The sequence below is a fragment of the Charadrius vociferus genome, unplaced genomic scaffold (assembly GCF_000708025.1).
Source record: "Charadrius vociferus isolate BGI_N301 unplaced genomic scaffold, ASM70802v2 scaffold244, whole genome shotgun sequence".
Classification (NCBI taxonomy): domain Eukaryota; kingdom Metazoa; phylum Chordata; class Aves; order Charadriiformes; family Charadriidae; genus Charadrius; species Charadrius vociferus.
This window is the reverse complement of record NW_009648822.1, coordinates 3,511,955-3,524,223: the sequence shown is the minus strand read 5'-3', so window position 1 is coordinate 3,524,223 and position 12,269 is coordinate 3,511,955.

Here is a 12,269-nt window from a genome sequence, read left to right as displayed (position 1 = left end):
CTATGGGGATATGTTCGTTGTTTGAGTCACTTAGACTTGCATTCCACGTTTTTTCACATCTTCTCCACTGTTGTAGTTTCAGCTGGGATAGAGCTGACTTTCTTACTAGCAGCTGGTATAGTGTTATGTTTTGGATTTGGGGTGAGAATAGTGTTGGTAAACTCACTGATATTTTGGGTTGTTGCTAAGCAGTCAAGGCTTTTTCTGCTCCTCACATCACCCCACCAGTGAGCAGGGCACAAGAAGCTGACCCCAACTGACCAAAGGGACATTCCATACCATGTGACGTCATGGTCAGTATATAAAGCTGGGGAAAGAAGGAAGGGTGGAATGTTTGGAGTGATGGCATTTGTCTTCCCAAGAAACCATTACAGGTGATGAAGCCCTGCTTTCCTTGAGATGGCTGAACAGCTGCCTGACAATGGGAAGCAGTGAATTGATCCCTTGTTTTGCTTTGCTTGTGTGTGCAGCTTTTGCTTTACCTGTTAAACTGCCCTTATCTTAACCCATGAGTTTTCCTTATTTTTTCTTATCCTTCTCCCCATCCCACTGGAGGTGGGGAGAAGTGAGACAGCAGCTGCCTGGTCCTAGTTGCCAACTGATGTTAAACCATAACACTCACCTTTCCAATATTTGAAATAAGCTCTGCTAGTAGGAAATCCTTTTTCTTCTGGGTCTGTAATAACTTCAGTGAATATTTGCAACCTCCCTCTCCCTCTCCCTCACCCTCTCCCTCTCCCTCTTTTCTGTAAGCACACCCAATATTAATTCTACTCAATAGTCAAACAGTTGCATATGAACTTATGCAGAAATAAAAACTGTTATGTTAAAAACCAAAAATAATCCAGTTAATAATCAATTGAAGTTAATAATTAAAAGAAATACTTTTTTACTGTGAGGGTGAAAGAGCACCAGAACAGAGAGGTGGTGAAGTCTCCTTCCCTGTAAGTATTCAAAAGCCATCCGGACATGGCACTGGGCAACCACTCTGCTTGAGCAGGAGGTTGGACCAGATGATTTCCAGAGGTCTCTTCCAGCCTCAATTATTCTATGATTCTGTGAATGATGGGAAAGAGGAACAGAACCAAACAATGGTGTGTATGGTCTGAAGATTTATGAGGATTCCAGGTTTTCACATATACAGAATCTTTGAATCCATGCTAGCTTGCTGTTAACAAGAAAAATATTATCTTTAAGGAGAAAGGGTAAACTGATGTACCAGAGCTGATATTACAGAAAGAAAGAATCTGGTTATGTGACAATTATGCATTTTGAATAAGTATTCTGATGTTGTAAACTACAACCATTCATAGCTTAATCACTTGGCCAAGAGTACATAGGGTTCTGCTAGTGCTGAAGAAATGTGCAGACCTGGTGATGCTTTCCAGAATTTGGATTATCCTTGTTGATTTCATAACCTTTTTCCCAGGCAACTGAAAACCCTAAGTTCCATAGTCATTGCTAATTAACAAGAGATTTCCATTTTACACATGGTATAATTACATGTATATTAAAGACAATTATGCTTTGAGATGGTGCCAAAGGTAGGAAGTGCCTGAGTAGCAGGTGCCTACTACATGCAAGTCAGTGAGCTATGTATAGAGTGTTATTCTGAAGTTTAGTGATATGATTGCTATCATCTTCACGATCTCCTTCCCATCATTTCATACACAAAGTGAACATTATTTGTACTGTGTTAGGAAAGTCCTCCATAATTTTATTAAATCATGCTAACATTCCAGGGATTTAGTTAGTGGGCAAAATTATGCTCATCTGATTTGTAAGGGAACTAGGGGGTAACATACACCTGAAGGGGAAAGATGAGCCCATAAGAGTAGGCAAATAAGTTGCTACCACCATCTGTGCAAATTTAATGTTGGGGTGTTAGCATACATAAAAAATCTCTACTTGAAAAAGAGAAGAAATTCTATAGGTGGCCTCATATTGGCTGAGATCTATAGGTCCAGCCAGTGCACACTAGTACTGGGAGACGTATATGCTAGTAAGTGAGGAAGAAAACCTATCCTGAGATATTCATACAGACATAAGAAATGTATTTCAAGTACCTTTGCCTGTACTGAGGAGGTACATCAGGCTTGTGAACACCACATGAGGCTACTGTCAGCAGGAGCTGAGCACTGATTAGAGTGAATCAAACTGTGTTCAAACAGTGTTTGTGGACTAACCCTGTGCTCTAGATCCTCTAAGGTACTACTCCTGGACTGAGACTATTGCAAGACCCAGGGCAGTTTTGTGTGAACAGAAATTTCTCTTCCATTTGGTGTTAAATTGGTGTACTATTAGTACTTGGCACATTTTAACTAAGCATTGTGCCTTTGTTGTGTAGAGTTCCTCCTTCACTGCAGGGTAAAACCAGATGTTTAGATTAAAAGGCAACAGAACAAAAAGATTAATGTTTACTTGTATCTGGCGTTCTTATCAGAGATAGTAGCTATAAGTGGTCTGTTTCTATCAAGCAGGTTATCTTTCTGCATGGACTCAATGTTATCCCATGGGTGAGTACATCTGTGGCAGAGTAAGGCAGCACTCTTTGCTAAAAGGATTTCCTAACCCCACTTTGCTATTGTTCTAAGCTAGCCATTTTGATCAGATGTGCTGGTTCCTCCTCAGCCTTTCACCTGAAATCTGTGCCTTAAAGCACATTAACATTAACTATGAATTAATGTCATTGACATGTGCATCTTAAAAGAAAATTGATAGATACTCGTCTTGGGTATGAAGCCCTGGTGGATGGCAGTTGAAAGTTTTAGTAAGCTACCGCCTATTGTCTGGGAAAAATACCTCACCATCCTAATTAATCCTGGGTAAAACAGTAGTGAATGGGGATGCCTTTTGAACCAAGACTTGAATTCAGGCTAAGACCAAATAGGCAATGCAGATGTAAAACTGCGTATTATGAATGAGCATTTGTCCAGTGCTGAAAATGATGCTCTCAGCATCTGTTTTGCCTTTCTCTCTGGCCTTTAAAAGCAGTATGTCTGACAATCTTGAGTTCTAGCCTCTTCACCTTTCTCCTGCTCTTCTACTGTTTTAGGAACAAGTAGTCATCTGAGAACCCAACCAAAGTGTTCTTCATATCTTTGTTGTCTGTACTTGTATGGTGCATGGGTAGGAGGGGGAGAAAAGTACAGTAAGGTCCAAAAGGCTTCCTCTGACACATTGTTTCTTTTCTGCTTTCTTTCGTTATTCCTTTTTTCTTTTTTTTTTGGTTGGTTGGTTGGTTGGGGTTCTTTTTGCCTTACGAAAGTGAATTGCTTCTTATGTCTTTGGCTAGTATTAAGTTATTTTTATTTTTTTACACAGAAACAGGACTGGTTTGTTTTTCTTTTCTTCTTCTCTTCTTTTCTTTTTTTTTTTTTTTTCTTTTAACAATGTTGATATCAGCTGGTAGAGAAGACATATGGTCCTCGTGAACTGTAGCTTTTGCCATGGCTGTCTAAACATTCTAGAAACAAAGTTAACAGTTTTCATAGGTAAGACACACCGTTTTACATCATCAAAACCTTTACCGTCGTGTTCCTTTCAGAACAGACATTTAGCATGCTATGATACAATATTTGGAGCATGCAGTGGCATAAAAAAAGTTTTATTTATTCAAATGAGACTTCTTCTTTGACATCTAATTATGACTGTTTAGCTGCCAAGATTACTATAACTCTTGTAGCACTCACAGTGCCAGGAAGACATCTGTTAAAGACTTCTATTTAATGCCTAGTGTGAACAAGGTGTGTGTGTAACAACCACTCTCCATATGAGAAGACTCCAAGATTAGAATATGCAGTTGTTGTACTACTGTGTTCTCTTATACATAAGTCCAAAATGCATTTAGAAAATTAATACACAGATGTGTTAGACCGGGTCGCTGTTCCCATTCTGTTTCTCAGATCTGATATCACCATTTCTATCTCAGAAAGCTTGTATTCCCTCTTCAGTACTTTTAACTTTTGTGTATAACTATTGTTCGTTTTGTGAATTATGTTGTTAGGATACTAGGTGTTCCCATATTATAAACTGCAGTGCGTTTGTCCTAAAACTTCTACTCTGATGGCACAGTTCACAAAATCTCTGTGTCCTTCCAGTGGGGATTTTATGAAGCTCATAAGTGACAAAATAATATTTCATTAATTACTAATGGCATGTTTTTACTGTTTTACAACAGTTCCCATGATAGAGTCAGATCGTCCCGATTATTCATCTTCAATAAATGTATAGCAAACACCAGAATCTTTATTAATCACCTCAAAAACATCTGATGCATGGGGGTTTCTTTTACTGCTGGCTCACATACGTGATGATTATGTATGGATAATGGTGATTACCATAACTGACAGACAGTTCAAGGTCTGTGGGAAATATCCATGGACAAATGCTACAAATCTCAGTTGTTTCCCTCAGTACCTCTGAGTGCAGAGATCCAGATTAGTGTCAATATTTTGATTGTCTCTGAGACTGGAGAATAAGAATAGCTGCATAGGTCTCTTCAAAGCATTTTTAGTACTGTGGGTTTTAATTAGAAAACAAGTATTTGCCTCAAAGCAGGAGTTGTCATCAGAGATCACATGCAGCTTTCAAGCCAACTAGTATTAATCTCCTTTGCATATCTTTAAGACTAAAACTCTTTCTAATTAAACTCTTAAAGCCTCTTATCTCTGAGGCCTGGCTGACGCTGTAGTGGAATATATCATTCCCAGCAACAATGAGAAAAATTGTAATTCCCTACATAATACAAATCATGTTGATTGTAGAACATTATGTTCATTAGAAAGTAATAGATTTTTTTACATGTTTGATCAAAGCAGCTGGTATTTAATCCAGGTTGAGAAGAAGAATACTATTTCGTACTACTTATTGGTTAATTCATTGCCAGGTTTGCAATTTACTGAACAACCAACAGAGCATACTTATGGGATGTATATGCTACCTAGATAATGTACATAAAATAATGGTTAGCAGATAAACTTAGCACAGACAATTCAATGGGAACAAAAATAACTTTCAGGACATAACAATGTATTTTTCCTTTTTGAAAATACAGATGAGAAGTCAGTGTGAATTTGGAGAGAATAAAAATACTATTTCGTTATGTTTTTCAGGTTCTAAAAAAGGTGCTTCAAGTGTGATTGGGAAAATCCCCAGGCCTAGTGGTACTCAAGTTTAATCAATGGATCTGGGAGATCCTTCAACTTGCAGGGTTTTGTCTCCACCCTGTATCAGACTAAGATGGTAAGCACATTTCTGGCTTTAACACTATTGCCCACAGAACTCTTTGGTTTCTGCAGAATAAAAACTTACTCGTGGCAGTTCTTCAGCCACAGGTGAGAACATGGAAGCTTACTGAAGTAAGCTTGCTGAAGAACACAGAGGCAATAAATTCCTCAGAGAAATTCCTTTTCTCAGAGAAAAATACAGTGACTTTTTTTCTCTCTGCACTGGTGTATTAAGTTAATAGAGAGGAAGCTTGCACTGGGAAGTAGGCAGCTAGTGGGTGAGAGAAAGAAATACAAAGTTTTCATCTGCTCCAAACTGGGCAGCATTCCATGTGAAGGGATCCAAACATGTTTTTTTATCTAATAGAAGGTGGCTGATTTGGTGTTTCCTCTTCCCTGATGTTTCTCCTGTGGTAACACCCAAAGGAGTTTAATGTTTTATCTGTTTCTTGTTCACCCCTTCTTTAGTCACACAGTAGGAGGGTTTTTACACAAAAGCAATTATTATCAAATATGCCCAATGCACAACATTGGCTATATGAAAATAAAGAGAGGCAGGCCAGCAGCGACACCTCTTTCTTTATGGACCAAGGTAACTTATTCCAATGAAAACTTTATAAATCCCAATAGGACCTTTGGGTCTTAACAATGACAATCCGTGGCAGCGTAGCACAATAGAGGTTTATCTGCCTTGTACAACAGGGATAACTTGTACTAACTTGTTCCAACTTGTAGTAAAAAGGGCTGTTAAAAATTAATTCACATATAATAACCATTTCTTTTTTGGTTTCTGTCACATAACAACCAAATATTCTGTGTTATATACCAATTTTGTGAATATTTTCTTGATAATGGCTAACTTACACTGTTCTTAGTTTGTACAGTATTTTGTAATCCTAATTGTTCTCTTCAACCTCTATTGTGTTATTTGCATATGCAGTCACACCCATTTCTACTCAAAGTATTCTGTTAAGATGTCATCATCTAAAACGTGAGTTACCATTGTGTCACAGCCTTTCCTAGGAAAGGTTGTAATTTTATAGGGAGATGTGCTGTAGGATCTAACCATTTACCACCTTGATTATCAGGCTGAGATTGATTCTATTACAGCAATTAAAGAGTTGCCAGACGAAAAAGTACCAAAATATATTACTCTACCTATTGGCTTATTAGACTGATGTGAACAACATGAATGTTTCCCCTGTCTCATTTCTAGATCCTGTGTCTATATATCCAGTTCCAGTATTTGTTGTGAAATAATGAATATAGGGCCTTTATCTCCAGAAATAGGAATTGAAAAAATCACACCTGTCTGGCTACCTAACTTACTGTGTAAATGTGCATACCAATGTTATTTTGTATCTCCTTAGTGTTTCATTAAACACTTAATTTTGCAAACCCGTTGATCAATCAAAGGGGTGGAATCCCAAGAAAGCAGAAAACAAACTACAGAGCTGTGCTAAAAATTGCAACGCTATCAGAGTCCTGAAAGACAGTAGGAGTGTCAGTTGGGATAGTAGCAAATTATTCCAAGCTCTTAGAAATTGCAGAGATCCAGACTGTTCCCGATAAAACTGGTGAATTGATATTAAAGAAAAAAAAAAAAAAAAAAGGAAAAAATAGAGGAATCCTGGTGATTACTTTTTTTAATCCCAGATTTCTAAATTTCTATATTTTCTGTAGGAATACAGTGTTTATTTTCTATGGAAAAAATTGTCCGTGCACAGCCCAAGGCAGGGGAAGTTCAACAGAAGGATATCTCTTCATTCTTCAGTGTTTATTTTTAAACACTGCTGGAACAAATGTGAGGTAAAATGTACCTGATCAGCCTTGTAGTAACATCCACATGCTTCTTTTGCAACAAATGTTGTGGAATAGATTGCCTAATGTGGTAAAACCAACCATAACTAATTTGCAGTGTAGATGTTCCCTATATGAATTATAAATAAATAAGAAAAGAGTGTCTTAGTAAATGGCATTTAAATTTCTGTAAATATTAAAAATACTCTTTATTTCTCATTTCTTCATTGATATCCAAAACAACTTTTCTCAGTTTTGTTTAGTTTAGTTTTGATTTCATTTGCTGCTTTGTTTTGATTTTTTGGTTTTTTTTTTTTTTTCTCAAGTTGCATTCAATCTTTTCAGTTGTTCTTTGTTTCATTTGTGGTTTCATTTCCTGTATTGTTTTCTGATTAATCCTGTTTTTATTTGAACTAATAAACATGGATTGCCTGTCTAAATCTGATGTAAATTATCTGCCAAGAATTTAAGTAGTACAGCTGTAGGCAGACCCGCATGTTAATTTGTGCTGCTGTTTAGTTCCTGCTTCAATGGTAGTGCTGTAGCTTTTGCAGATAGCTTTCATGTGAAATTGGAACTTCATCGCACTTTCTCAGATCTTACTAACTTCTGGTACTGATGACAGAAAGAGTTCAAGTAGATAAGATCCTATAGAATTCTGCCATAATTATGATAAATCTTTCCATGGAAACTTTTTATTTAATTAATTCTTTTCACCTTGTAGATATAACTAGTATCTTTTATTGCTTTTTTTTAAATTTATTTATTTTATTTTATTCTGTTTGCTTGTTTGTTTTGTGTTTTTTTGGTTTTTGTTTTTTTTGTTTTTTTTTTTTTTCCTGGCTGCCCTTTGCCTTCTTCATGTTTCAGAACTTCTTTTTCCCCTCTATTTTTTCATGAGAGTTTTTAAAGGCAAACATAAGGTCTGACATTTTCAAAATAAATTTGCTTCATGGAAAGAAAACGGATGAAAATATTGTAGCAGAAAAGAAAGTCTGTCCAGCTTCCTGAACCAAGAATATGTTTAAATTAAAACTGTTGAATATAGGGGGTTTAAACCAATTAATATATTGGGGGGAAAAAGGAATTTAAAAAAGAATGAAATAGTAAGAGATACTCATGAAAACAATATTAAATTTTATTACTTTTAAGAGTAAGTTGTCTGTACATTTTATTACTTTTTAGATTCCAGGCTGCTGAAAATTCTGACCTTTTGTTTTGTAAGACTTATCAGAAAATAAAGCCCATAAATCTTTCTGGCTCCTTCTACTACTGCAATACACAAACACACAGAGATGCACACAAAAGGAAAGAATTCAATAAAATAAGTTTAACACATATCTCTCACATTTGGGTATATTAACCTCTTGCTTACACCAGGTACTAAAGAATGAACTAAAAAACTGAATTATTTGAAATCAGGTTGTGCATAATCTGTTACGACACATTTTCACCTGAGGTGTAAAAGAAGTTCAGAATTCTGTCAGAATCAGTCAGCTGGAGAAGTACGGTGAATCATCCGATGTAACCAGTGACATGAGAATGAATTCCTGTCTCTGCCAGTGTGCCAACCCGTTGCTTAACACTGGTGACTTTCACCTGCCGTTGGGTATACAGATATTACTTAGCCAAAGTTGGAACTTACTGATGACGTTTATTTGAAGTATGACGTTAGTCTTAGTCTTATATCAGCTGGTTCTTAAATTCAACCTGGGAGTATTAAAACTGTTTTGTTTTGTTTTGTTTTGTTTTTATGGAAACACACTTAGTTTTATACTGAGTTGTGCACGCGATAATTCTCACAAGCAAAGAGGCAGTATTAGTTGTCACTGTTTCAGCATGGCGGTATCCCAAAAATTGGGCAACTGAAAAACTCGGTGTTTTTTTCCAAAGCAAATGCTCTGTTTTAACAATCTGTGTCAAGTTACAGTGAGGTTCTGGTAGAAAGTGATTTCTGCTGAATTCTGAACCCCAACATTTGACAGTAGCACCATTTTCATGATCCCAGCTAGCAAAAAAATCCAAACATACTGAAGAAATATGCTCCTTCTGAAGGCGAACAATAAGAGTGTTTGTGGTATCACCCAAGCCCACAGACAGGCAAGGGTTTAAGTCACCTTACTTTTCAATTAACGATTTAGAACGGCATTTTAGAAAAGGGTCCACTGAGGTGACAAAGCAAGTTGCACTTGCTGTCAAGCAAGTTATCAAGATGTTTTATAAGGCATCCATATGTAATGGCAATGTAGCTGTGAATGATATTGTTTTGTGAGTGATGCTGGCTGCTTTACATGCAGATTCTTGACAACTGCTTTCATTTCTCCTACACAGGATCTTTAAGTAAACTGATTGTATTTGTCTCAATATGATGTGCTTAATCAGTACTAGTAAAAAGAAATATTACTGTAGTGGAGTAATTCTTTATGCAGGTGTGAGACACCAGGCTCAACTGGAAGAATCTGGAATGTTGTTAGGTGCTGAGGAAATACTAGTTTCCACCTTCCTCGTCACCTTTACTTATATTCCCCAGACTGACCGACCATCTGCAGTTCCTCCCATTACTATGGATGTGTTCCCTGTAACCCTGTTTGGAGTGCAAATAACCTTGGATATAAAGTTCTGGCTGTGCTAGTAATAAATAAATACATCCTCTTCTTAAGCCCTCTTATTCAACCTGTTTGCATTCAAAAAACCTTGACTTTACAATTGCGTGATACTAGACTAGCAATTGTTCTGGCTTAGAAAACAATAAATTATGTTCAAACATCTTGGAGAAGATGATGCCAAGAGACACTATATCTTTTTCTTTCTTTTTCATTTAGCAGGAAATCTACAGTTGTTCTATTTCTGGAGTTTTTGGTTAGTTGGTTGGTTGATTTCTGGTTGTTGTTGTTGTTGGTGGTGGTTTTTTTGTGGTGGTTGAACGCTGTTTCTTTTACTGGATTTGGGCAGACACATTTCCTACGAATACAATCTTATTTTAAAGTCATTTTGGCTGTGTGGCTGCAGAAACCAGAAGTTCCTACCTGGTTCTACCTGGAGGTACATCTCCAAGGTTCTTTAACAACAGGAGGTGCAAGCACAACTGCTTAGTTTTGCTGTTCAGCGCTCTGTGTTTTCTTCCAATGCCAAATAAGTCTCTGGCACGGACAAAAAAAATGGGAAGGTTTATTTTTCAGGTGCAGGGGAGTATTAAGAATGACAGAAAGCTAAAATTTTATACCACCTCTTAATTATGCATCGTGCCAAAGAATGCCAATGAATAGCATTCACATGCCCAAGGGAACATGGACTGAATTGGATAAGGTGTCTTAAGCTTGACTACTGCTAGATTTCAGAATTATCCTATTGCTGCATCTGTTCAGCAGATGTGGTGTAGTTCGTCTATATGCTGCATATGCCCACACAGTTACACATCACAGACCTCCCTCCGTTCACAAGGTACAGATTGTTTTGGTCAAAATGCTATTTAAATGAAAGTAACATCTGTTTTGTTCTTAGTTTCAGATTTTTTTTTATTTGTTTGTTTAGGGTTTATTTTATTTTATTATTTGTTTCTGTCAGTCTTATGGAATAGTTCAAAATTGTAAGGTGATCCACAGACTAGTTTTGAAAACCTAAACTGTTTCATCTTAAAAGTAAGGCAGTGTAAATCCAAAACCTTCCTCCAAATACTTTTCAACAAATGAACAAAGTAGCTATTAAAGTATTTTTCCTAAATGTGCATAATGAAAATCAGAAACTCTTTGTTTTCCTCATCCATTATTGTGGCTTTTTTAATTACCATCTATGTTTTTTTGTGGCTGAGCGATGATGACCTGTTTCACAGTAATATCATCTTTTACTGCTTGAAGTTTCCCCATGATAAACAATATGTTGTGGGAGAATTTTTAGAGATCAATGGTCACCCAGTGAGCACCCCAAGCACTGAGAACTTGTTGACGACAGTGTGAGCTTCAAGGAATGTCGAAGGTCAAATTGTGTTTTGTGAACGGCTGAGTTAAGTGGAGGGAGGAAAGAACTGTTGCTGAATGTACCGATGAGCAGGATTTTAATTAAAACACAGAAGTAGATAACTAAGCGAGTGAACAGCTGGGGCTAGCCAATCATATAGTAGAGATGCTTGTTTGAACTATGCATGTAACCAATTGCTGCTTGAGTGTTGCGTGGCGCAGGAGAAAATTGTCTATATTAGCTGAGCTCTCTTTGCAATAAAGTGGCATTTACCCTCATCATATTGGTTGTGGTGTATCTGTCCGAGCTTCCGAGTCAACAATATGTATTATTTGTAATATGGCTATTGTTTAAGAGACTGTACAGCCCATTGGTAGTAAAAATAAATCACATTTTACTATTGAAACGACTTGTAGAGTGTACAACACAATAAAATTACTTGTTCTTAACAGAAAATGAATTACAGAGAGTCTTCTGTGTGTGGTTTCTGTTTGTTTTGAGTATAAAACATGTTGTAGGTTTTTTGTTTCTGATTGTTTCTCTGTTTGCTTTTTTTCCTCCCTTCTACCTGTAATATGTTTGTTTATTTTGGTTTTAAAAAATAGCACACTGAATAATGAATTTCCCAACCTAAGAAAATTAAAATTAAGATGATCTGAATGGATGACTTAACTATCTTAAATATCCTTTAAAATTCCATCTTAGGTTGATATTTGACACTAGAATTTAAATCTGCTGAAAGAAAAAAAAAATTCTATCACAAAATGCTGAATTAGTGGAATTAAGATATTCTACTGAGGTGTTTATTGAAGCTTTAGTTGAAAAACACAGACTTCTGAAAAAAGCCAACCTGAGACAAACCGAGATGCACTAAGATACTTATTTTCAGATTATTACTTCTATTATACAAAGAGATAATTTAATTTATAATTTGTACTGTATATGTTTTCACAATAAATATTTATCTTTCTCATTTTTACCTTCAATAAAGTTTAAAATATTCAACCTGACCAGAAACTAAATGATAAGAAAAAGGTTACTTTGTTGGGATGGGGATGGGAGATAACATAGACTGAATTTTACTTCATTGGGTCATTCTTAAAGCTCCAGTAATAATCCAACTTCCCAAAGAAATTCCTGCAATGATTTTAGGTAAACGTCTGAGAAAAAAACCCAATGTACTTATATGGACTGAAATATCAACAAGGTAAATGATTCACGTACAAAAAAAAGTAAGTTTCCTTGACTCCTGTTTGCATTCTATGGAGAAAGTTTCATCTTCGGTTC